The sequence below is a fragment of the Zalophus californianus genome, chromosome 6 (assembly GCF_009762305.2).
Source record: "Zalophus californianus isolate mZalCal1 chromosome 6, mZalCal1.pri.v2, whole genome shotgun sequence".
NCBI classification, from domain to species: Eukaryota; Metazoa; Chordata; class Mammalia; order Carnivora; family Otariidae; genus Zalophus; species Zalophus californianus.
The window spans coordinates 7,114,876-7,141,682 of record NC_045600.1 but is presented as its reverse complement, the minus strand read 5'-3'; the positions used below and the strand labels follow the sequence as shown (position 1 = coordinate 7,141,682).

General features: G+C 41.7%; 1 long non-coding RNA gene across 2 annotated transcripts in view; it reads right to left on the bottom strand.

Annotated features, from left to right (window-relative positions):
* The window catches only part of LOC113908768, a 33,259-nt gene extending 11,369 nt beyond the window's left edge, over positions 1–21,890 (bottom strand). Inside the window, exons 1-3 of one of the 2 annotated variants that reach the window (XR_003515588.1) lie at positions 21,760–21,890; positions 20,986–21,141; positions 20,598–20,723 (exon numbers count right to left, since the gene is read on the bottom strand). This is a non-coding gene — a long non-coding RNA (uncharacterized LOC113908768). Of the gene's footprint in view, positions 1–20,597; positions 20,724–20,985; positions 21,142–21,759 lie in introns of those variants that run through there. The other variant, XR_003515587.1, reaches the window with a different exon arrangement.
* Positions 21,891–26,807: the final 4,917 nt, after the last annotated feature.

The window sequence follows — 26,807 nt, the reverse complement described above, 5'->3', positions numbered from 1 at the left end:
CGTTGGCGATTTATATATAGAAGCGATGCTTGACTGTGCAGGGGTGAGTTCCGTTTTAGACATTTTGAGTTCAAGGTGCTTACCCAAGATCCATGTGAAAATGTCTAGAAGGATCTTGGGATCCCTAGAAGAGAGGAATCCATGGTGCAGAAAGCACGAGGGAGACTCTGACTGGAGAGAGACTGGTGAGCCTGCCTCATGTAGGGTAGTTGATGTTCTTGGCTTGGAAGGGGTTACACGGAAGGAAACGTCCAGGATCTGGGTTTTAGTTGTTTTTTATTTTCCCTTCACAAAGGAATGGAAGTAACTGGAGTGCCTGCTATACTGTTGAAAATGTGGTTCTGGAGCGAGAAAGATTGATCAAAGCTGGAGGTATGGCTTTGGGTCTTGTCAGTGTTTGGAGAGTCTTTGAAACTCTGGGCTGGGACGAGATGGTCCGGATGTGAGGCCAGAGCAACGAGTCTGTGCAGCTTGAGGAGGTGGAGCTGAGGGCAGGGGACCCCAGCTTCACCTCCGTGGCCCCAGGCTGATTAGGTCAGGGAGAGATGGGGAGACCCTAGCGGCTGCCACGGCAGGGTTAAAGCCAGAGTGCTTTCCAGATGTCCCCAGCTGATTGCAGGTAATTAGGAGGCTGTCTTTCTTTCTCTCTCTCAGGACCCCTAACACAAACTGTCTGAACCACAACAGTTGAGTCTGAGCATATCAAATAAAGAAGGCAAAGAAGGACCCCATGAAATATCTGTGGTTCGTGGCTTGTGGGGCTGCGGATGGTGTGTGGTGGGGAGGGCTGCTCAAGTGAAAGAGACTTGCTTCTAATCAATGTGCTAATCCAGGACATAAGGTCCCCCTTCCCTCTCCCTCATTTAATTTCCCCGGGTTCAGTCCTCTCCTCCCCCCTCTCCCTCTGCCCCCTCCTCATACTGTTTGAATGGAAATTTGGTCCCCCCCTTTTTTTTTTAATATAGATACATTAAAAAACAGACACTGATCTTCAAAGAAGCCTGCAATTTTGTTGGCGACGGAATGTTTATAGCCACAATTTGTTTGGTTCTGATAAAATGCACATGCCCCCTTATTCCACTTTATTTGGCTTCCCAAGCCAGGCTTGTTTCATGCATGAGCCTGCACCCTTCCTAGTCAGCAAAGCATAGGGAGGGAGAGAGGGAGGGAGGGAGAGAGAGAGAGGGAGAGAGAGAAGGAGAGAAAGGTGAACGTCCTTTCCCAGGGCTGTGGCTACATCTGTCTGTGGGTGTTCTGGATTGTCTGGGCCCAGAAGCTATCTGATGTGGCAGAAGGGGTCACAGCTCAGGGGGCAGGACAACTGGCCAGAGGGGCATTTCAAATCCTCTCTTACACCTTATCAAAGAGAAACATCAGCCTTTGCAGGTCTAGTTGGAGCTCAGAGAGACTCTCCCCAATTCATTCAGGGAGGTTGTGTGACCAAGGTAAGCAAGTCTGGAAGCCAGAAAGTTGTGGGTTTAAATGTCAGCTTAGTTGCTTTCTTGCTGTATGACCTCGAAGGAAACTTTCTCTCAGTTGGTTTTCCCCCTGTCTAATGCCCAGGGCCATCCCTCCTGCAGGATGGTTAGGAGATTGAGTGGAGGGGTACACCAGTGTGGCAGAGGGTACCAGGTAGGGAACAGAAAGTGGGGCATTTGTAGGAGAGGGCCTGGGAAGGCAGGCAAGGCATCCCTGCACACAGGTATGAGGAAGTAGCATTGCTGGGGGGAGAGGAAGTTTGGGGTGACCAGGATGTGCAGTACAAGGAGAGAGCTAGAAGTAAGGAGGCTGGCAGAACAAGAGGTCAAGTTGTGGTCCATGCTCAGGGGTTTGAGCTTTATCCTGCAGGCAGTGGGGGAGCTTTGGAGACCTTAGTTAAGGACCATCATGTTTACATTAGGTCCTAGAAATCTGACCATTAGCAGCATGGTAGGCCCACCAGAGGGGCAAGAGAAAGAGGGAGAAAGCTAGGAAGCTGGGGTGGGGGCTGCTCCCCAGTGCGCTGTGGGCTGTGAAATCTGGAACAAGTTCCTTACACTCTCTGTGCCTCAGTGGCCCTGTCTCTATAATGGGGTGGTAATAATGCATATTCTTCATACAGATAATGTGAGGCCGAAATTAGTTTTAAATGCACAAAATGCTGAATGACACTTAAAAGAGTGAATATTTAGCATGGCATATACATGCTAAATATTATTACTAGATAAAATTTCACTGTACTATGTGCTCTAAGTACTTTATATGTATAAACAGAATATTCTATATTTACATTCTATTTAATCTTTACATTTACCCTGCAAGATAATGACTACTTTTCTTTTTCTTTATAAATATCATAATATTAAATATAAATACTAAAACTCAGAGAAATTGAGTAACGGTCGCCACGATTAGCTGCTACTTGGAAGAGCTGGGATATAAGCCCAGGATTGCTTAAGACAACAATGCTCCTAAACATTCCCTAGAGAAAGAGGGAGATCAAGGATGAAAATCTCAAGTTCTTGAGATGCCTGGTGTGTGTAGCCAGGGAAGATATTCTAATGGAAAAGCCTGGCTTTAATGCTTTCCGAAGAGTTCCCTAGCCCCTTCCTGCACCACAGTGACTGTGTATGTGTGTGTGTGTGTGTGTGTGTGTGTGTGTGTGTATGTGTGTGTTGCAGGGGAGGTAACTTGCTGGCTGGTTCAGCCAAGAGCTAAAGTGTTCATGGTTTTGAGGAACTTCAAATGAAGCTTTGCTTTTGGACGGATCCATCAACCAAAGAGCAGATTTCTCTGCTTTTACTCTTGGCTGAGGTCTCCCTCTTCTCTTCCTCCCTTCCTCAGCTATATTTGGTGGAAGTTTAAATCTGATAAAGATGAGCTCTATTTAAAACCAGTTGGGCTCTATTTCAGAAAATTTGTGTGATTTTATCTGAAAAGTAAATTTGTAATTATAATTTGAAGTTTCTCTATAAGTAAGACTCTGGCACCAATTTTCCATACCCGATGAGAGAAAGCAGTAGAATAATGGAGCCCTGGATGTGGGAGAGCCTCCAGCCCCACCACCCACCAGGCCTGAGTCCGCCATGTTCCCTGAGTTACCACATGGCTGCTTCCAAGAGGCAGAGCTGTCTGCTCTCACAGATTCTTTCCTCTTCCTACCTGGGACACTGGCTGTTGGAAGGTTGTTCCTTTTAGATGAAATGTCACTCTCTAAAGAGTTCCCCAACTGAGCCTAATTGGTTCCCAAAGCACTGCTCTGTCCTTTCCTCCCTGGGAGAGCTCTTCTGGAATCTGCAGACATCACTTTGTGTTCCTCTTGAGTCTTTTCTTTCTTAGGCTGACATTCTGAGTTTGTTTAGTCATTCCCTAAAAGGGCACAATTTCCATATCCCTTTGGGTAAAGTTGTGCTCTGGAGCTAAGTCAGGTCCACATGGATGTCACTTCTCTGGAGCTAAGCTAAGTCCACATTGAATGATAAACCGGATTTCATTATGGGATGGTCTTCAACATAACTGCTGTTCTACCCTGAACTCAGGAGGACATTCTGGGGGGACTTGTTGCATCACTGACATAACTGTGATCCCCGATAGGTCTTCATTGTACTGGGAAGAAGATCCAAACTCTCTCTTTCCTGACGGAGCCCGGGCCCTTGGCCCCTGGCTCATCTTCTAATACTCTGCCCTTGCCCTGTCTCCCCCAGCCACACTGGCCTTTGTTTTGTCCCCTAAACCTGCCAAGCTCATCCCGTAAAGACTTTTCCAGTGCTATTCCCTCTGCTGGCAAGCTCGTTCCTGCACCTGCGCACGGCTGGCTCCTACCTGTCTTCAGGTCTCCTTTTCTCTCTCTGCACTCTGTTCCTCTCTCGCTTACCATCTTACTTCATTTCTTCCCAGCCCTTGTCACGATTAAGGTCACCTTATCTCCTCTCTTGTTTACTTATTTCCCTCCTCTCCCCAGCCAAGCTACAGGAGCCTTGAGCGTTCTGTTTCTCTCTGTGTCCTTGTCTCCGGGAAGGGCGTCTGACACGTGGTGTGCCCCAGGGGCATCCATGCTCCTGTGAATGAATGACTGGGTTGAGGGTGGGGAGGGAAGTATAAAGAGTCATGGCATCTTAGAGGCTGTGAAATACTTGAGAGACTGATTTTAATCCACGATGCTCATCCCCCAGATGATGAATCTGCATTCAACCAGGGCAGTGGGCATGCCCAGTATCACACCGTGAGCTCGCGCAAGAACCCGCACAAGGATCCAGCTTCCTAATAAGAGTGGTGCGTTTTATTTTTTACCCTGGAAAGCAAAGTGCATCCACTGAAAACTGAAAGCACGAAATATATTTGGTGCCTTGGTAGAGAAGGCTGAGGAGTCTTAGGGCGGGTTTCCCCGGTGGCCCACTTGGTACAGGGAAGGTTTGGATAGAACTCAGACTCAATGCAGGGAGAGTGGGGCATTGGGCCTGCTGGGGGACAGCGGGGCTCTTGGAGGGGAGGGGAGGCCGCTAGGTGGAGGGCGGGCCTTGGTTGTCCAGATAAAGGCCTTGCATCTCAACCCCTGCCCCGAGTGGTCCATGAATGGGAAAAGGGCCGGGAGGATTCACGTGACGGGCTGGACAAAGAAAATGGGAAGAGAATAGGGACAAAATGGACAAAGGCCTGGGCAGACGTCCCTGAGCGGTCCAGCCATTTTGTGATAGTGGCCACACGGAGTAGCCAAAGAAAGGCACAAGGCAGCTGAGAAGTCGGGAGTTTGTGCAGAGGAGGGAGGCAAGTGGCGGAGTACATTTAGGGGAATGCTCCCAGGGTTCCCGCAGCATGAAGGGCTCAGGGTTCAAGGCTACACCAACTGCCTTCTCAGTGAGCTTCCCAATGAACAGACAAGACCTGGGTCCCTCCCCAGCGGCGCCTCCCTCACCCCCTTGGAGAGATTGTGAAGTCAGACAAGCAGACTTTCCAGAAGGCAGCTGTGTGATGGTGAATGCTTTTACACTTTTGGGCATCACTGTTCTCTCACCTGTACAAAGGGAACAAAAAATGCCTACCACCTAGGAACCCTTGTAGAGATGACAGGAGAATGTGTGCGTGAAATGCACACAGCCATTTATGGCAACGGCAAGTGCTCAAGACATGTTTGCTCCCCTCTATTCTTCCTTTTGTCTGTAACCTGGACCTCCCCCTGGACCTGCAATTTCATGATTCTTTAATTGCTGATTAATTTCAGAAGAATGTTGCTTGTGAAGAAGCTTGAAAGTCATAGTTTTATACACTGTTATAACTGAACAGGAATTTAAGTTCATTTAGTCCAGAAATTAAAATGTGCGGCCTGAAGATGTTTTTTGGAGGAAGTTTGTGAAATTGCTTGAAATTTTTGAATCAATTGCCATTTTAAAATCAGGAGCTTTCACATGTCGAGAGGTTTCTGGCACATCTTGGAAAGGCTGAAGGTCCAAGGCTCGGGGTTTGCTGCTCGTCGGCTGAGTGGTTACCACCCACCCTGTCCAGCTGTAGCAGTTTCCTAGGGCTGCCGAAACAAAGTAGCACAGACTGGGTGGCTTAAACGGAAACCTAGCATCTCACAGTTCTGGAGGTCAGACATCTGAGGTCAAGGTGTTGGCAGGCCTGCTTCCTCTTGAGGCTGGGAGGGAGATTTGTTCCAGGCCTGTCCCCAAGCTGCTGGGGGTTTGCCGAGGAAGCACTGCTCTGATCTCTACCTTCACAGTTCTTGTGTGCTGGTCTCTGTGTTCAGGTGTTCTTATAAAAAAGGGAAATTTGAACACATATTGGATTAAGGACCACCCTTGTGACCTTGTCTTGACTAATGACATCTACAGTGACTCTTTCCAAACAAGGTTAGGTACTGGGAAGTAGGGTTCCAACATGATTTTTTTTTTTTTTTTTTTAAGAGAGAGAGAGAAAACAAGCAGGAGGAGGGGCAGAGGAAGAGAATCTCAAGCAGACTCCCCACTGAACACAGAGCCCAAAGCGGGTCGATCACACGGCCCTGAGATCATGACCTAGGGCGAAATCAGGGGTCGGAAGCCCATCTGACTGAGCCACCCAGGCACCCCTCAACATGAATTTTTAGATGCCACTTTTCAACCCATGCTGTAACCCATGCTTGCAGCATCCCTACCACCAGGCTCCTTGCAACCCTCTGCCGAGTCCACCTGGTCCCTGTCACATGCCACCAAGCAGTTGCTGACTTTTGGCCAAATTCCTCCTTTCTGTCAGGACCCGAGGACCCCATCTTTAAAGCAAGGATCAGTTGCAAGTTCTGAAGTGGCTGGTGGCTGCAAGTCCACATTAAGTGGTCATTTCGGGTGGGAGGTGGCACAGAGGGCCCCTGGCAGATAGGGATTGTGCCTTTTCTCACTTCTGGTCGGAGAGGAAGCAGGGAGACATGCTGCTCTTTCATGTGGTACCTGGGAAACAAGTGAAGAGTGGAGAAGTCGCAAGGGAGCATTGGTTTGGCAGGGGCAGGTGACAAGCGGGGCTGTGACAGTCGGGGCCTGAGGTGCCATCCTAGGAGAAATATCCAGGAGGCAGTGGGGAAAGGAGATTGATGTACTCGAGGATGCCCTCCGAACTAGTCAAATCAGAATCTCCTCACATTTCGCCAGGACCTCATCAGGATGCTATTTTGTTAGAACTTCATGTACCTTTGTAATTTTTCCCCTAATGTAAGGTGATAATTAGAAGCATTCCACATATTCACAGAGTAAAGATTTTGTGGTAAAACATAGCTTCTCAGTGTTTTATTTTAGAAGAAAATGTTCCTTTGTGTGTTACTCTTATGAACAGCAAGAGTGGGTTTTTTTCTCTACCAAAATGCCAGTTAAATTATATTTTGATAATTTTCTCAATGTGTCAGCTGCCAACAGCACTTTAAATAATAAGAATTAGATCCTTCCTAAATAAGGTGGTAATTCTATTAAAAAATGCTGGAGGCCCTGGAGGTCAGGGTCTATGGAACGAACCACAGGCTTGCTGCAAGGTTCACAAAATCCTGAGAACCCGAACACAAATTTACCTTGCATTGCCAGGGATCCACCATGCACTATCATCCTCATGAGAGATGGGTGCACAGCCCTTTGGAAGTTACGAAGGACATTCACATGGTTCTTGTTTGGGAATCTCTGAACTCCATGTGATCAGGTGGGAAACCGAAGCTTAAGGAGAAGAGAGGATTCATCCAGCATGGTGCAGAGAGTCAGTGACCCAGCTAGGAGTAGCCATGGCAGCTACACCCTGGAGTCCCACACTCCGGGACCACAGTCTAGAGACAGGGAGTAGCCATAGCCAGGGGCCATGACAGTATGGTTCCAACAGATCACACGTTTTTGGATGGTGGAAACGGCCACCCGTTTGCATTCATAAATGCGTTGGTTTTGTACAGCTCAAGTACTGAGGATCAGAAGAGAAATAGGTACAGGTACTAATTATTCATGCTTATCACCACGTGCCAGGCCATACACTCAGTTCTTGAGCTGATTTCATGACACGTATTAATATCACAAAACCCTGTTATCATCATCATCATCATCCATTTTACAGTTGAGGAAACTGAGGCCCAAACTATATATAAAATATAATACATGATACAGTATATATGTGTGTGCGCGTGCGCGTGCGCGCGCGCGCGCGTGTGTGTGTGTGTGTGTGTGTAAATTCTACTCAGCACATAACAAATTATTTCCCGGGCTGTGTGCATATATACTCTACATTCTTTTCAGTATAACACTGTGTCTGTCTGTGTGGAGACACACTGTTACACACTGTTACGTCCCCATGGGGATGTCAAATGCCCTCTGTTCTCTTTTTACTATACATCTAATTAAAAATAAAGGTTTGGGAAAGACAAGGAATTCAAGTTACCTGGAAGGAGGGATAAATGTAAGAAGAACTTCTACTCATGAAAAATTTTGGGGAACATTTCCCTGACTCATCGAAAAATAATTTGTTAGAAAAAAGTCAAACAAAACTGATACATTAAAAATATATAGAGATATTAAAAAAAACATTTTTACCCAATACCTAGAATTCACAAATGTAAATATTTTGCTATTTTTCACTTTGACTTTAAAAAAAATTATTTACCTACTCTAGAGAGAATCCAGGCTGACTTCCTCACTCTCTGACCCTATTCATCTTCTTCCACCTGCAGAAGTTTCTAGGATTTTGAAATTTGTCTGCATTCTTTCATCCACACTGTATGCTTTTATTACACAGTATTTTTCTGTATCAATTTGTAGAATATTTGTAGAATTGTGGCTGAACTAGCATACTGCATTTAAAAAAGCTTTCTAAAAAAATGTATTCACAAAATATGCCAAATGTATACAAAGTACAGATCGAAATAAAATAGACACAGATATTTATATGATACAGACTTGACACATGTGAATATTCTGTTTTTTTCAAATATTTTTCTTTTTTTAAATTTAATTTTATTATGTTATGTTAGTCACCATACATCATTAGTTTTTGATGTAGTGTTCCACGATTCATTGTTTTTGTATAACACCCAGTGCTCCATGCAGTACGTGTTGATACATGATGCTTTATTCATCTTAACTGCTGTTGAACATACCGTTTATTTATCCATTCTTCCTTGAATGGGCATGAGAGTGTGTTCCGTATTTTGTTCTGTGACAACCAGTACTACATCGAGCATCCTTACGCATGTCTCCTTATCTATTTCTGTCAATATTTATCTTGGCCATGAATGCGTCCAAAAGTGGAATTGTAGATCATTGAGTACATATATCTCCGAGTTACTAGATTTTCCCAAATGTCCCTTCAGTGTGGTTGTGTCAATTTACACTTCTACTAACGGTACCGGAGATGACTGTTTTCTCCATTTTCACACTGACACTTAATATTGTCGAATTATTTTAAAATTGCAGTTCTTCATGTGAAATGGAGAGATGTGGTTTTAAGACTAAAACTTGCATTTTTCTGATTACTAGTGGGTGGGAGCATGTTTCTCTGCTTGTTGGTCATTGAGATTTCTTCTATGAATTGTCTTTTTTTAAAAAAGATTTTATTTATTTGGGGGAGGGGCAGAGGGAGAGGCAGAGGGAGAAGCAGACTCCCTGCTGAGCGAGGAGCCCGACATGGGGCTCGATCCCATCACCCAGAGATCATAAACTGAGCCAAAGTCAGACGCTTAACTGACTAAGCCTCTTCTACGAATTATCTTTTATTTATTTTTATGAATTATCTTTTAAAGATATCTTTTAAAAATCGACAATTTTCTGTGATGTTACTTTTCTAGCTCAGTGATTTGATAGAATGTGTATATATTATCCTATATGGATTCTTTACATAATTTATATGTACCTATAATATATATATGTACATATATCTGCATTGTTTATTTAATTTATATATTCTTTTATTTATATGCTCTGTAAATACCTTACCCTAATCTGTGGCCCATGTTTTAACTTTGCTTATAATGTATTTAAATCACAGAAGTCTTTATTCTCTCAGTATAATTATATTTAATTAATCTTTTCTCAGTTCTTTTGAGAGTGGTCTATGAATAGAAACATCTTTTAGTCTGTTTAAATTATCATTATTAATCTATCAATATTGAATAATAGTTTGGCTGAATATAGAATTCTAGATTATATAGTTTTTTTTTAGATTTGTTTATTTTAGAGAGAGAGAGAGAGTGTGAGAGTGGGGGGAGGGGCAGAGGGAGAGAGAGAAGCTCAGGCAGACTCCCCACTAAGCACAGAGGTCAATGCGGGGCTTCATCCCACCACCCTGAGGTCATTACCTGAGCTGAGATCATGACCTCAGCCGAAATCAAGAGTCAATGCTGAACGAACCTAGCCACCCACGTGCCCTCTACTTCTCTTCTTTTTCTTCTTCCTTTTTTGGTCTGATCTAATTAATGTTCTTTATCCAAAGTCCACATTTCCTTTTCTTGCAAAGCTGTCCAGGTATGGGTTTATTACTCATCTTGTTCAAGATTCAGTGTTCTCCCTCAAACCAAGGAATTGTATCTTTTACTAGGTTTGAGCCATTTTCATCTGTTCTTTTTTTTGATAATTCCGTGTATTCTCTCCCTCTGGAAATTCTGTTAAATATTTGTTGGACCTTCTAATTCTACAGTCTGTGAGGCTGAATCTTCGGTTCATAATTTCCATCTCTTTTTCACACTGAGGCTTTCAGGTCAGTCTCCCAGTTGACCCATTCTTCAGCTATCTAATTTGCCTTTTGGGTTTATACATTTGAAGGTTTGTTTTTTAATAAGTGTGTGTATGTATATGTGTAATGTGTTTTATATATAACTATGACCTATATAGGCATCTCTATTTCTTTTGTCATCATCGCAATTTTAAAAATCACAGGGTTGATGGGGTGCCTGGGTGGCTCAGTCAGTTAAGTGTCCAACTCTTGATTTTGGCTCAGGTCATGATCTCAGAGTTGTGAGATCGAATCCCTTGTCCTGCTCTGAGCTCAGCATGATGCTGCTTGAGATTCTCTCTCCTTCCCCCTCTGCCCCTCCCACTTGTGCTCCCTCTCTCTCTCTGTCTAAAAAAATGAATAAATCCATCTTTAAAAAATAAAAAAAATAAAAATCACAGAATTGATACTGTAATTCCAAGCAAATGCAACATAGGTTAGAATCCATTTTCCTTCTTTCCCTATTTGTAACTCCTTTTCTATCGGTGGGAAATCTGTACCCCATTATCCTCACTGTGTTTACTCATTTGCTCTAGTCTAGAATACACAGAAAGCAATTTCAGAATTGCTTAGCCATACCACTGTTAAAAGCAAACCTACTAACTAAAGTTCAAAATGTCTTTACAACTTTTTTTTTTTTACATACAGTTTACATATTTTGAAAAGAACAAATCTAAAGTGCCCAAATCGAGGTGTTTGGACAAATGAATGCACCCCTGTAAACCCACACCACTATCAAGGATAGAATATTTCCATCTCTTCAGAAAGTTCTCTGTATTCCTTCCTAGTGAATTCTCCCTTCTTGGTTCCCAACTGGAGGCAGTCACGCTCCTGATTATTCACCAGAGATCAGTTTTGCCTGTCCTAGAATTTCTTACAAATGAAATCGTAAAGTGTATTGTTTTGTGGGCGCTTTTTTCACTCAGCATAATGTCTGTGAGATTCATTTATGTTCCTGAATTTATCAATATTTTATTTATGAATTTATCATAATTTATTTCCTTGAATTTATTTATATTGAATTAATATAATTTATTTATGACATTTATACTTTATATTCTTGGATTTATCACTTGTGTTCTTGAATCAATTAATTCATTTATATTCTTGAATTGACTCAATTTTATTGCTGAGTGATATCTTTATATTCTTATTTTCTGATCCACCTACCTGTTGTTCATCTGGGCTGGTTCCACTTTTTAGCTCTTATGAATGCAGTTTTTATGGACATTTTTGTACACTTTTTTTGGATGCATATATCTTTATTTCTACTGGGCAAATAGCTAAGACTAGAAGTGTGTGGTCAAAGGGTAGGTCTACAATTAAATTAATGTAAACTACCAAACTTTTCTTATAAAGGGGTTGTGCCATTTTATATTTTCGCTAACAATATAAGAGATACATGCTCCACATAATCACAATATTTGACTTTAACGGTCATTATTATTTTAGCTTTTCTAGAGGGTGTGGTGTGGCATCTCACTGTGGTTTTCATTGCATTTTGCTGATGACAAATGATGTAGAGAAATTTTCAGGTGCTTACTGACAATTGTTCTGTCTTCCTTTGTGAAGTGGTCCTATCTTTTGCTCATTTTAAAACCCAGCTTGTTTTTCTTTTTATTCTTGAGTTGTAGGAATTCTTTATTCTTTTATTCTGAAGAAAAGTCCTCTGTTAGATAGATGTTTTGCAAACTTCCTCATTTATTTTTTGTAAATGTGTCTCTGGATAAGCAGAATTTTTTATTTTAATGAAGTGTATTTTTTTTCTTTTATGGTTAAGGCATTCTGTGTCCTAAGAAAACATTGCCTACCCTCATATCGTAAAGATATTCTCCTATGTTTTCCTGTCTAAAAGCTTTGTAGTTTTAGCTTTTATGTTAAAGTTACTATTATTATTATTATTTTTTTGTATAGTGTCAGGTAAGAGGTGAGGTTCATTTTTGTTCCCATGTGAATATCCAGTTTGTTGAAACTGCATTCCTTATTTAATCCCTTTGACATTTTTGTTGAAAAACTAATAGCCATATAAATATGGGTCTCTTTCTCAATCTATTACTCTGTTTCACTGATTTATTTGCCTATTCTTATGTCAACACCAGTCTTGTTAAATGTAGCTGAATAGTGAGACTTGAAGTCTAGTATGGCAAGTCCTCCACCTTTGCTCTATTTGTCAAGTTTGCTTCAGTCATTTTAACTTCTTTGCATTCCCACATAACTTGCTTGTCAGTTTCTTCTAGGATTTTTTTTTTTTTTGCTTTGCTTTTTTTTCTAGCCAGCTAGATTTATGATTAAGATAGTGTTGAATTTATGGATCAGTTTGGATATAATTAATATCTTAACAATATCGAGACTTTGATCTATGAACATGGTATATCTCTCTATTGTGTTTAGATCTTTTTAATTTCTCTCAGCAATTATTGTAGATATTAGTATACAGGATTTGCACATCTTTTGCTAAATTTCTTACTAAATATTAAATGCTTTTAAAATGAAATTTAAACATTTTATTCTCCATTCTATATAAAGTTTATTATTGTATATTGATTTTATATTCTGAGACTTTATTAGTTCTAAGTACTTTGCTTGTTTACTTGAAAGATTACTGAATATTTTCTAAATAAACAATCAAGTTGTCTAAAAAAAGAGACAATGTTACTTTTTTCTTCCCAAAGTTTGTCTTTTATTTATTTATTTTTTACCTTGTTTATCTGACCAGGAACATCTTTACCTTTTTTTTTAATTTAAATTTTATCATCCAACACGTAATACATCATTAGTTTCAGAGGTAGTGTTCGATAATTTATCAGGTGAGTATAACACCCAGTGCTCATTGCATCACATGTCCCCTTTAATGCCCATCACCCAATTACCCCATGCCCCTACCCACCTCCTCCCCAGCAACCCTCAGTTTGTTTCCTAGAGTAAAGAGTCTCTCGTGGTTCATCTCCCTCTCTGATGACTTCCCATTCAGTTTTCCCTCCCTTCTCTTATGATCCTCTGTGCTGTTTCATATATTCCACGTATGAGTGAAATAATATGATAATTGTCTTTCTCTGATTGACTTATTTTGCTCAGCATAATACCTCCATTTCCATCTACATCAATGTAAATGGTAAGTATTCATCCTTTCTGATGACTGAGTAATATTCCATTGTATATATACACCACCTCTTCTTTATCCATTCGTCTGTCGATGGATATCCTGGCTCTTTCCACAGTTTGGTTATTGTGGACACTGCTGCTGTGAGCATTGGGGTGCAAGTACCCCCTTTGGATCACTACATTTGTTTCTTTGGGGTAGATACCCCGTAGTGCAATTTCTGGATCGTAGGGTAGCTCTATTTTTAACCTCTTTTTTTAAAGATTTATTTTATTTATATGACAGAGAGAGGGAGAGAAAAAGAGGAAGAAAGAGAGAGCGCAAGCAGGGGGCACAGCAGGCAGAGGGAGAAGCAGGCTCTCCGCTGAGCTGAGAGCCTGACGAGGGGCTTGATCTCAGGACTCTGGGATCATGACCTGAGCCGAAGGCAGCTGCTTACCTGACTGAACCATCCAGGTGCCACTATTTTTAACTTCTTGAGGAACCTCCATACTGTTTTCCAGAGTGGCTGCACCGGCTTGCATTCCCACCAACAGTGTAAGAGCGTTCCTCTTTCTCTGCATCCTCGCCAACATTTGTTGTTTCCTGTTTTGTTGATTTTAGCCAATCTGACATGTGTAAGGGGGTATCTCATTGTGATTTTGATTTACATTTCCCTGATGCCGAAGGATGTGGAATGTTTTTTCATGTGTCTGTCGGCTGTTTGTATGTCTTCTTTGGAGAACTGTCTGTTCATATCTTCTGCCCATTTCTTGACTGGATTATTTGCTTTTTGGGTGTTGAGTTTGATAAAGGAACATCTTTACCTTGTTGCTCATGTTAAGGGAAAAAAATTCAGTGTTTCTCCATTTAGCCCGATGTTAGTCACAGGTTTTCCAACCAATCCTTTATCTGGTCAAGGGAGTTCTCTACTATTCCTATCTTGTGGAGAGATTTTATAATGAAGGGGTGCTCAGTTTTATCAGGTGCACTTTCAATCTTTGGTTGATTTTCAAATGTTAAACTATTCACTCTTGAGATTTAGTCAGGATGCTTATAACTTTTTATATATGATTAGATTAAATCTACTGATAATTTTGTTAATGTTTTAAACATTTATACTATGTATAAATATTGGTTTATGATGTACTTTTAGTATTGTTACCAGGTTTTAGTATCTGGGTTTTGCCAGTCTTATAAAACAAGCTGGAAGTGGTCTTTGCTCTTATATTTTCTGAAAGTGTTAATATGAGTTTGACATCACTTCATCATCAAATGTTTTATAGAATTTAAGAGTGAAATTGTCTGGTCCTGGAGTTTTCTTTTTGAGAAGAACATTGTTTTTTGTTTTCTTTTTTCTTGACAGATATATTCCTATTTTCAATTTTGCCAAAATTGAGCTAAATGTTATCTAAATTACCCATCATATTCTCCTAATAGCCTTTCAAAGTCTGTAGGATCCCTAGTAAAATCCCTTCACCCATCCTTGATATTGCTAATTGGTCTTTCCTCTCTTTCATTTTTTGAATCAGTTTTGCTATGAGTTTATTGACTTTAATTATCATTTTAAGAAACAGTTTTGTCTTTGTTAATTTTATTAGATGTTCATGTTCTAATTCATTAATTTTTGCTTTTATCTGTAGTTTATATTTTATTTTGCATTTAATTTATTCTTTTTATTTAACTTCTGATGGAAACCTAGATCATATATTGTAGATTTTTCTTCCACAATTTAGTATAAGTAAGATAAGATAAACATTTAAATTATATATAAATTTTTAAATTATGTATAATAATGTAATATAAACATTTAAAGCTATACATTTCTATCTATACACTGCTTTAGTTGCATCCCATAAATTTTGCTAAACTGTGTTTTTATTATCATTCATTTAAAAATATTTTCTAATTTTCCTTGTTATTTCTTCTTTGACCCATAGATATTTAGAAATGTATTACTTAATTTCTAGCTATTTGGGGCTTTGCTGAATACCTTATAATATTGACATCTAACTGTATTGTGATCAGAGAATATATTCCATATGAATTATTATTTTTTGGAATTAATTTAGACTTATTTTTTTAGCCCAGTATATGATCTATCTTGGTGAATCGTCCATGTACACTATAAGAGAATATAATATCTGCAGATTTGGGTGTATATTGGGTAAATATATATATAATATTTAAAAAACGTCAATTAGGTCAATGTGATTGATATTTTCATTAAGATCCTCTTTATTCTTACAGATATTTTATCTAGTTATTCTGTAATTCCTGTATTTTGAATTTATGTTATTAGACACTTACCAACTTTTTGTCTTTCTAATGAATTGATTTTTGTTTTCAAATGCGTATCTTTTTTATCAGATAAAACTACTGGTTTTGATGTCTATTTTGTCTGATATTAACATAGCTATTGTACCTTTCTTACACTTGTTATTTTCATGGTATTCGCTTTTCAATTCTTTTACTTTCACCCTATATAAAGTTCATTGTCTGATAGACAATGGGTCATGCTTTTATGTCCAATCTAGATATCTCTGTCTTTTATTTAGAGTGCTTTGTGTATTTCTATTTAATGGAGTTATGATACTAAAGGGTGATAATGACAGTAATAATTTATTTCATTATTATAATCCTTTAAATCTAGTGTATCATTTTCAGTTTCATATTATTTTAGAGTTTTTCACATCACCAGTAATAATTAGTAAGTAATGGTGAAGTAATCCTTAGGGTGATGAAAGAGCAAAATATTTCAGGTAGAAGAAAAATAAGATGACTAAGATTTTATCATGTCAATTTATATGAATCCAATGGATCCATGTGCTAATTACAAGATAGAATGGGTTTTATTCTATTATTCTTTGAGAGGTTTTGTTCTTGGAAGATTGCTAAGAAAGAATAAAAGCCACAAAGTATTAATTCTTCCAAACAGATACAACTGTTGTGAAAAGAAACTCAAAACTACAATATGGCATATAGGACCTTAGTAACATGCCAATGTTTACAGTGTGGGTTAGTTGATTTAATAACCTGGCTCAATTCAGAGACAGTTTATATTGACTATTTTGGGGTGTGTGTGTGTGTGTGTGTGTGTGTGTGTGTGTGTGTGTGTGTGTGTTTCTTGACTATGGTCACATTACCCTGTTGCCTAACTAGTAATCTTTGATTGTATCTCAAACAATGTAAGTGACAACATTGTACAGATACTAGATTTAGTTACATTCCTTTTAGGAGTATTACTTTCTTTTCTGGCAAGCAGTAATTTGGCCAGAATATAATTCCAAATTCTGTTTCCCTGTGATAAGCAGCTTCTCAGATGTCCCCTCAATTCCTCTGGATGTCAGGTGTTGTTTTTGCCAGATCATGTGGCATCTTTCAGCTGTGAATAGCTCAGCAGTTAGCCCTGGATTTAGGCAGGTTGGACTCAAACCCTCTACTTCTCCCGGCTTTTCAGTATCTACCCCCTCCCCGTTATTACTTAGTTGTGTTTGCTATCCTAAAGTCTCCCCCTACACACATGAAGCCATCAAGATGCACACACAAATTTCACTCAGTTCAAGACTGGACTTGCCGTTCAGGTTTTGCCTGCTTCTGGTTACTCTCCAGCACCTTCAAATATTTGTTTATTTGTTTGCTTTGCTTTCCGATTACATCATTGTGATTCTGAGCTGTTCTACCACTACTTAAAACCAAAAGGTAACCATTTGGTGTTTAGTTTTAACAACTGATTTTTATTTCTAGAAATCCTATGTATTTTTTTTTTCCAATCCTATCATTCTTTAATCACAAGGCCCCTTTCTTATGGTGGTAGTCTCCTATTATAGTTTTAATTAGCTCAAACACACTTATTTTAAGGGCTCTTTTTAGTTTTCTGGGAGGGCTTGTGGCCCAGTCTCTTGCTCCAATGTGGACATTACATTTCTAGCCACTAAAATCTATACGTAGGACAACTCCTGTAGGCCACCAAAATTTCAGCTCTAGCTTATATCTAGCTTTCAGTTCCCTTTTTATTTCTAAAACCTGGGAATTTCTCTTCCCATGAACGAACCTATGCATATTTGTCTTTTATTTATTATGTTTGATATTCTAATTTTCCTTGTTCTTTCTTCTTTGACCCGTAGATATTTAGGAAGGTATTACTTAATTTCCAGCTATTCCTGTTTTCTTGGCAGGAGGACAGAGATGGCTTCTCACCACAGTATGGAATAAGGCTTCAAGTGTGTTGCTGAGCACAAAGCAGAAATCGAATATAATAACCCATTGCCATGTACTTACAAATATCAGAATTCAGAAAATTCAGAACCTGTACATTACTAAGCCTGGCTCTGAAAAGGCAGACAGGTTTCTTGCCCTCTGGAGTGTCCACTCTGTTTGTCATACCCAGCTCTAAGTCTGCTGTATTATAAGCATGCATGGATTTTCCTAATTGCATTTCTATCAGCACTGGAAAGGGGGTATGTTCCCTGGTCTCCACTGACTGGAATTCCCAGGACGCTAGGGTTACCCAGACTCTACTGTCTGTTCCATGAGCAACTTGCCTGATATTCTGTGGCAGCCACGATGGGTATGATGGTAGCTCTAAGGAAACTCACAGAGCTGAGGGGAATCCTCACCAATGCTCTTCTGATATTCCAGTACTCAACAATTCCGTGTTTTCAATTTCTCTAATTCCTTTGGAAGCCTGGGCCAGTGGAATGTTGAAACTTCCAGTAACTCAAAACCCTCCACACTCTGTCACACTTCAAACCCAGAGCTGTGCATCCAACCGAGAATTCAAAACACTATTTTCACACTTCACTTCTGACCAAAGGAAACGTGGTATGTTGGCTTTAGCATTGAATTTCAATCAATTTAATTCAAAATATATGAAATCAAAGTATATTTCCAGAACATCTGAGAAAGGCACCAAGTGCCTAGCTTTTTCTACCCTGTCCTGGTGAAGCTGGTTCTTATTTTGCATGTTTTAAGTCCCTGTTTGAAGTTCTTCCATGGGGCTCAAGTTTTGGCTTGGCTCTCATTCCATGCCACATTTTGCACTCACTTTTCATTTCACATGAAAACCAGGAGCAGGAGAACAAATGAAGACTGTGGTAAAAAGGGGTTAGAATCATGTCTCCAGTGAAAGGAGCCAAATCAGAATTTTCTCTGCATGTTTGAAATCAGATTCTAAGGGATAGTGTGTATATGTTTTGGCAGAAATATAATTTATTGAGCATCTACTGTATGCATCATGTTAGGACTTCACGTTAGAGGAAAAATAAATTGCAGGTTTTGTGCCTAAGCAAGAGCCAGAAAAGTAACTAGTAGTTAGGATAAAATGTGCTGAATTAAGAATTCTAGGAGCACATGAATACAGACGAGCATTGAGGAGGACGCAGAAAAGACCAGGAGGTTCCATTGGATTTTGAATCACGAACACAGATTGTTTTCCCTGGTGATACAGGGGAGGGAAACAGTAGGAAACTAAAGCCAGAGGTCCTCAGGGCGATGAAGAGGGCCTGGATGTGACCCAGGGAGCCAGGGTCGGGGCTGGCTGTGCGTGGCCAAGACCAAGGTAAAGCAGTTCTTCACTCAGCAACACCAGCTACTGAAAACCAAAGTGGAGGCCAAAACAAAGTCTGCGAACCTGTGGACAATGGTAACAGTGCCATCCGCATTTCACCGGAGGCTCACCATGTGTCGGGCGGTACTCTGCTCATGGACATCTATCAGCTCGTTTCATTTTCCTGTCCCTCCAGAAAGGGACATGCTAGTACTCTCATTCCCATTTTATAGGAGGAAACAGAGTCAGAGGGAGAATAAGTACATCACCGAGATCATACAGATCACAAGTGGCAGAGCCAGGACGAAGTCAAACTCCGTCCTTCTGAAGCCATCGTCGATGTGTCTTATTGTCACCTTACACTGTCCCCCTGGGGAAACATTCTGAGTTAGAATATCCGGGGCATGGGCCTTTTTAACAGCTCCACAGGTGAATCTGATGCGCAACAAAGCCTGACTCACTCACTCTCGTGGAGAAATGTGAGATTCACATAGCTGTCCACGAGCTCATTAACCATAAAATCCAGAGGAAACAGGAGGGATGAATACTGGCTGGGTCAGAGACCCAAGAGGTCGGAACTCCTCAAGGATAGGACTGGAATTCTGCGAACTAGGGATGCTCATGTGAGAGGTCCTTGATTAAGCAGACAGGTGTGTGGGAGGATCTTGCTGGTCAAGGGCTGAGGCTGGATGCACCACAAGGGCACGAAAGACAAGAAGGATGGTAGCCTGTGTTTAGGGCACAGGGCTTTACCAGTAAAGATTCTGAAAGTGAAGGTCTCCTGTGGGTGACAAAGACTAAGCCCCAGAGGGATCAAGGTCTTGGTGAAGATGGGAGTCCATCTCTTGGGTTATTAAGCTGGTGGGTGGGGGACAGATCTGGGCAGTGGGAGTTACTAGATGACACTGGAGGCTGGTTCCCAGTAGTTCATTCATAAGAGAAACTGTTCTTTTGGAAAGCACATGAAGGGCTAAGCAGGAACTCGGTCAATCAATCTGTGGGTAAGAGATGGAACAGCTCTGGCATGGAACCAGGGTGTTGGACAGGTAACATGAGAACCTATCTCCTAACCTCAAAGAGAATGGCATGAAGGGGGAAAGGGATCTGGTGGGCAGGCCAGCACTCAAGAGTCCACTCAGATATGGCAACTCCCGCCAGCATGTACAGCTATGTGAACGTATAATTCCAGGGGTAAGAATATTCATGATGCATTTGAATTGTGCAGTACATAAGCCGCACAACTGTACTTGGTGATGATACTTGTAATTCACGGAACCACAGTTCTAGTGCCTATTTACTAGCAGAATGAGTTTTAATAATTCTAGCAATAAGCTTATTCCTACTCTTTCCTCTCCAAGGCTGATCTCTGGAAGTCTGGGACCATGCCGGAAAATTGACCTGACTTCCTGAGGGAGAATCTGGGAGCTAAAAAGTAAAGAACTCTTCCTTTGCTTTCCTACCTCTGAGGATGCATAGACCCAGAGGCAAGACCAACTCTATAATTTGCAGGTCCCAGGGCAAAATAAAACTGTAGGTCCCCTTACTCAAAAAGCAGGAAAATCTGTCATCAAAGGCACTAACATATAAGGCCTTTTCTTTGCTTCAGGAGAATCTTTCCTGACTCGGCAGAGCGGTTTTTATTTTTGTTGTCATTTTAAGTAAATAAAAGTTGAACCTTTGAATTATTAGCATAGATTTTACTATTCATCTTTTTATTGTACAGTGCCCGTTTTAAATGTATCACATTTAACTCTTAGGTAGATTCACCAAAAATCACACAATGTATATTTTGTAGCTTCTCTGTGCATATGTATTTTCTTCTTCCCAGAAGAGTGGAAACACGGCACAAAACAAACGCATCTGTTTTTACTTTGCACCTCGATACCTGCACATCCTACCAACTTCTCTCCCTTTATTGTCCTGATGAAAGGTAGGAAAGGTAGAAAGGAGAAGGCACTGTAGGATGCTCCATCTTCTCTCTTTCTGTCTCCTTGTTTGCAGTGCTGGTAAATGCCATGAGTGAAAAAGGCCATAGTTGGGATGCTTGGATGCTGGTGTTTCTTAGACACCACTGCCTTCTTTCTGCATCTGAGGCAAGTTCTGGTTGGAATGGAAAACATAGCCCCTCGGGGTTGTGAGTGCCTTTTAGCCTTTCTCCTTAGTCATGACGGGGTACACTTACCTTGTGCAACTTTGAGTCTCTCTGAACTCCCATGCTGGGGGCGTCTACCGGTGTTGTGAACACTCTATGCCAATGGAATGGCAAGGAATGGTGGACTCCCATAGTGTGTGCCTCTCCTCTGCATGGCCACATGCTGCAGTGCCCCATTGGACTTTCCTCCACAAAACACAAGGTCAAAGGTAACTTGTTAAGAATCTCGAGATAGCCATGCAGAGCATTAAACCAAATCTGGGGCCGTCTTAGTGCAGAGAGCCCTGTGTGACTGCCTTGGTGACTGTGAAGCCAGTCCCCCCAGAGGCACTAAGAGCCACCTGCCTGGTCTAGGACACTTAGGATCACAGAGACTCGCATGTGTCAGCTGTACACCGGTGCTTGGACTCCTTTTTGAAAGTAGTAAGATTGATGGGGCACCTGAGTGGCTTAGGCAGTTAAGCTCCTGACTTCAGCTCAAGTCATGATCTGGGGGTCCTGGGATGGAGCCCTGTGTCGGGCTTCTTGCTCAGTGGGGGGGTCTCCTTGTCCCTCTCTCTGTGCCCCTCCCCACACTCATGCTCTCTGTCTCTCTCTCAAATAAATAAATACAGTCTTTTTTTTTTTTTCTTTTAAAGGAAAGTAGTAAGATGGATATCCATGCTCCTGGAGGCTGAATCATATGCTTTGAATGTCAAATGTCACCTTGGTTATAATCTGAACCAACAGTTTCCAAAATGTTTTGGTTTGTGCATTTGCTTTCATCTTTAAAAAGAAGAACTTCTCCTTCGAACTAATCCTTACCTTATTGTAGTCTGTTCGGGCTGCCATAACAAAAATACCATAGACTGGGTGACACAAACCACAGAAATGCATTTCTCATAGTGCTGGAGGCTGGAAGCTGGAGGCTGAGATCGGGGCCCAGCATGGTTGCGTGGGGACCCTCTTCTGGTCCCAGATGTCTTGTAATCTTACTTAGCAGTAAGGGGAGGGAGCTCTGAGGGGTTTCTCTCGCAAGGCACTAATCCCTTATGACCTAATCACCCCCGAAGGCCCCTGGTCATAATACCCCCCAGTGGGCATTAGAATTTCAACATCCATGTTATGCAGGGACACCAACATTCAGATTAGAGCATACATCAGTCCAATATATCGAATGGAGAGAAGCAGTTCTTCTCTAGTTCAGCAGGATGGGGAAGCCAGAGCCCTGCCTCCCTATCTCACTGAGTCCAGAACTACTTCTGACACCTATGCACCTATGCATACAATTTAGAACCAAACAACAGATCTGAGAGATGCAAATTTCTTGAGCTTAATATATAACAAACTTTTAAATGTTTAAAGAGCTTTTAAACGAAGAAGTAATTTGGCAGACATCCTATAGCCATTTATAGACATACTGCCTTTATAGCCAGGTGTCCTGCATCAGTGGTTCTCAAAGTAAGGTCTCAGGGGCTGCAGTGCCATCATCAACTTGTTAGCAATGCAAATTCTTGGGCCCCTTCTAGGCTTGCCAAAACAGAATCTCTGGGGGGCGGGGCCAGTCATCTGTGTTTCAATAAGCCCTCCAGGCAACACCCATGCCCGCTCAGGTTTGAGAACCACTGGCTTCCAAAACCCACTTCATTTCCCTAATTACCTCCAGGGAAGGAAAACTGTCTGGAGCTGATCTGGTCCACTGAGGAACAATTCTAATACTGTTTTCCTTTCTTATCCCACAAATCAAGACGCATTACCTGTGGGGGTGTGAGGTCAGGGGAGAAGAGGCACAGGGGACTGTGGCTGTGCACCCACTGGGTGCTGGAATCCTAGAGATCCAGGATCTCAGGGACCCCCAGAGCAACCTCTAACGGAGTGCCATTAGCCTCGTTTTCCAGGACAGGAAACATGCCATCCACCGGCCTTTCAATTTCTGGTGGAGCTGGTGTCCCGCCTCCCAAGAATCTACTTTTACTCAGAAATGTAGCTCCTTCCGTGCTTGCAATTCGTCTTCCTTCCCCTCCTGCAGCTGCATCGGGCACTGTCATCTTCACCTTCTCCGTCACCACCGCCAGTAGGTGCTGGGTCCTCAGCCACGCTTCCTGCATGCAGATCTCCCTGTTGCTCACCACTGACCCATTAGCATGCCCATTTTACAGAAGAGCAAACCAAGGTGAGGAGAGGTATCAGGGTCAAGCCAGTCATGGAGCGGGCACTCTAATTTCATTAGTGTAAGTCTGTAGCTAGCTTCAGTTTGTGTTTCTTTGGTATCTTTTTTCTTTTCCCCATGATGTTTTCGGTGAATTGTTTGAAAATCGCAATGCATCACACTGTAAAATTTGGATTTCAATTAGAAAATGTGCACTGTAAAAATGACATGTTCCTCCCACGGCTGACCCCAGTTCCTCAGAAGTCCTTCCCAGGGAAACCACTAGAACCAGTTTTCATACAGCTTTCAAGAGATAGCCTTTGCAAATATAATCAAATATGAGTGGTGCCCCTGTTTTAGTTTTGCACAGGAGTTGGTGCTCTGTAGGCCTGGATTTGTTCTTTCTTTATGCACTTGGCAATGTAACATGGAGTGTGGTACTGTGTGTCTCCGCAGGTATGTATCAGTATGTATCTGCCTGTATGTAGCTGTGTGTATCCTCCTCAGTCCCTGTGACAGCAACACTAGAACAGATGCACCCACCTCTTTCATGTAACCAGTCCCCGATGTTGGGCATTTAGGTTCCTTCTGGCCCTTTGCCGCCACAGCAGTGCTGTGAATGGGGAATCCTATGTGTACGTCTGAGCACATCTAAGTGCGCCTGCTGGATATTCCAGCAGAACGGCCTCTTAGAGATCAAGTCTAACCCATGGGATTCCTTCCACATTCCTTCTAGCATTCCTCGGGAATTAGCTTTTCCTCCTGTTTAAATATTGACTCTTCAGCTAAAAGTCTCAGCGCCTTGAACACAAAGGTTTTATCCTCACCCACCGTGGGGACATTCTTTTGCCTGTTTCTGGCCAGCTCCACCTTCCCGTGCAGGAAAGGTCGGGGGGGGGGGGGGAAAAGGGCCCGTCCACCTGAGTTGGAGCACCAGGGATCTGCCCGGCTTTTTCATGGTGGCCACAGTTCGCCACAGCTCTTCCTGACTGTTGCCCCATGTTGCTCAGGCCAAGCACAGGATCTCAGTCCACGAGCCATGAATGTAGCCATTGCTCTGAGTGAGCCCCAAGAAACACAGCCCGGACAGGCATGAAAAACAACTGGACACATCTCCCACATACGCAGGGTGGAGCAAGGCACCCCCTGCCATCTCCTGGGCAGAAGCTATAGGACTCTGCATGTGCCCTGCTTTCGTCAATGGGCAGATGAGTGGGAAGGGCCTCGGTACACACACTGCATTTGGGTGGATCATCATCGAACCCTCTGACAAAGTCCTTGTAAATACAATTCTTGTTAAATCGGACGATGATGTGGAGTTTTTCCTAAACTACTTTTTTCGAGCATTGCATTTGGAGACAGGTGAGGGCTTACATCCCAGCGCCACTAAACCTGTGACTTAGGGACTAGTCTCTTCCCTGTGCTGTGAATCCGTGGCCCCACTTGCAAAGTGGCAGGATGGAATCCATGTGGTTTTTCAGAATAGTTTCAGTACGCTATGGTCTCCTTTCACTGAGGCCGCTTTGTAGATGCGGGGGGGATGGTGAGTAACACATTCCTCCACTGAGTACATATTCGTGTCCTCACCTGGGGCAGAAGGGGTGGGTGGACAGGCTGGTGGTTGCGGGTGCAAGCAAACAGCCACTCTGGCTACTGCAAGGCCAACCAGATACCCTTGTTTCAACACAAATATTTTCACAAGATGCTTACAGAATCTGTGCCACATCTTTTTCTATCTCTTTTGCCGCTTCTCTCCAAGGGCTCCCCAGACTGGAGGACCTGATCTCTCCATGTGATGTGATTTCTTCACTAACAACTTCAGATATGCATCAACCCCTCACTCTGTGAGCAGTGGGGTAAGTCACTCCAGCAACTGCAGTGGACCAATCACAAGATCTCAGTTTCAGTTCCTCAATTCTGTGTGTGTGTGCGTGTGTGCGTGTGTGTGTGTGCGTGTGAAGTAGGGGAGAAACGGTGATGGAACGGAGGAAAGGAGAGAGGGAGGGGGAGAAAGGATCCTCCCTCATCACCTCCCCAGACTGTGAGAAGAGCATCCCATCTATTCACGTCTCCACTGGCGAGAGCTCAGGAACATCGCCGTGATCTGGTTGCAAGGAGGCTGGGAACCCTAGTCTAGGAGAGAAATTGGTGTGGTGTACACAGTGTTAGCCTCTGCCATGTTTTGCCTCTGTTGAACAGCCATGTGAGAATCCCCTGGCTCATGGAGAGCCCTTCAAAGGTGCCTTTCTTGGCCGACTGTGTTTTCAGGCAATGCCAACTTCTGCATGAACTTGACTTGTGAGCCATTGATTGTTGTGGACGAAGGAGGAGTGTCATTTCAGACAGAGCTATGAAGCCAGAGCAACTATTTTGATTAATGTGGCCAGTTAAGCTAAACAAAGAGATTGGCCATTACTGGGTAAAATCAGTCACCCCAGAAACCCCAGAGGGACCAGTTTCTGGAATCAAAGCAAATTAAATCCACAGCTGTGGATGGAGGGGCTCTGCAGAGAAAGGAGTCTCACCTATCGCTATGGGAATAGAAATATGTAGTACATCGGCAGGGGGGCAGGGGGGGTGATTGGCAATATAAATCACTAACTTTATTTTCCTCATACTGTCTAATATAAAGATCCCACCTCTAACCCATGAATCCATCTCCAGAAACTCTGTAAATATCAAAGAGAAGAGGATGCATGAACAAGTCTCTCACACTTTTATTTCAGGTGGGGAAAGATCAGAAACCACTAATTGCACACAGGGGTGGCTGAATATATTGTAGGAAAGGAAGTTCATGGAAGACTACGCAGAACTTAGAATTATTTTCAAGAACACTTATTGCAAAGATTTCTTAGTGACATTGAGAAATGTTCTTGTCTTAACATTAAAGGGAAAAGTATGCATACAATATATTTATAGAATATAATCACAGTTGCATCATCTTTAACATTATAGACCTAGGGATAATAACAGTACTCACTGAATGTGTGTCTTCCATGAACTAATCTCATTAGGTCTCATCTAAATCTAGGAAGGCGGTGGTCATATCCCCATTTCATAGGTGAAGAAAAAGCAGCTCAGACAGGGGAGCTCATTGCTCCTGGTCACATGGCTGTTGAACTGACATTTGCATGCAGGTCTGCCTCCCAAACCCATGCTCTCGGTAAGCTAGTTCACTTATTCAGATTCATTTATAGTCACTATACAAAGAGGAAGGATGAGTTTCAGAACACGCCTATGCAGTGGTTAACTGTGTGTGGCAGAAATGGCAGTCTTTTGGGAGTTTCCTTCATTATATTTTCCTTTACTTTCACCAATTTCTACATCAAGCAGTCTCTATATATTCTCTTCTCTTCTATTCTGCTGAACTAAATTATACTATATTATATTATACTGTACTATATTATATTAAACTATACCATATAATATCATTCTATATTATATTACACTGTATTATACTATACTATATTACATTATATGATACTTACTGTATTATATTTTATTTTACTATATTGTATTATACTATACTATATTGTATTGTACTTTACTATAATACATTATATGATGCTATGCTGTATTACATTTTATCATACTATATTATATTACACTATGCTATATTACATTATATTATACTACACTATATCATACTATATTATATTATACTATGCTATATCACATTATACTACACTATATTATACTATATTGTATTATACTATATTACGTT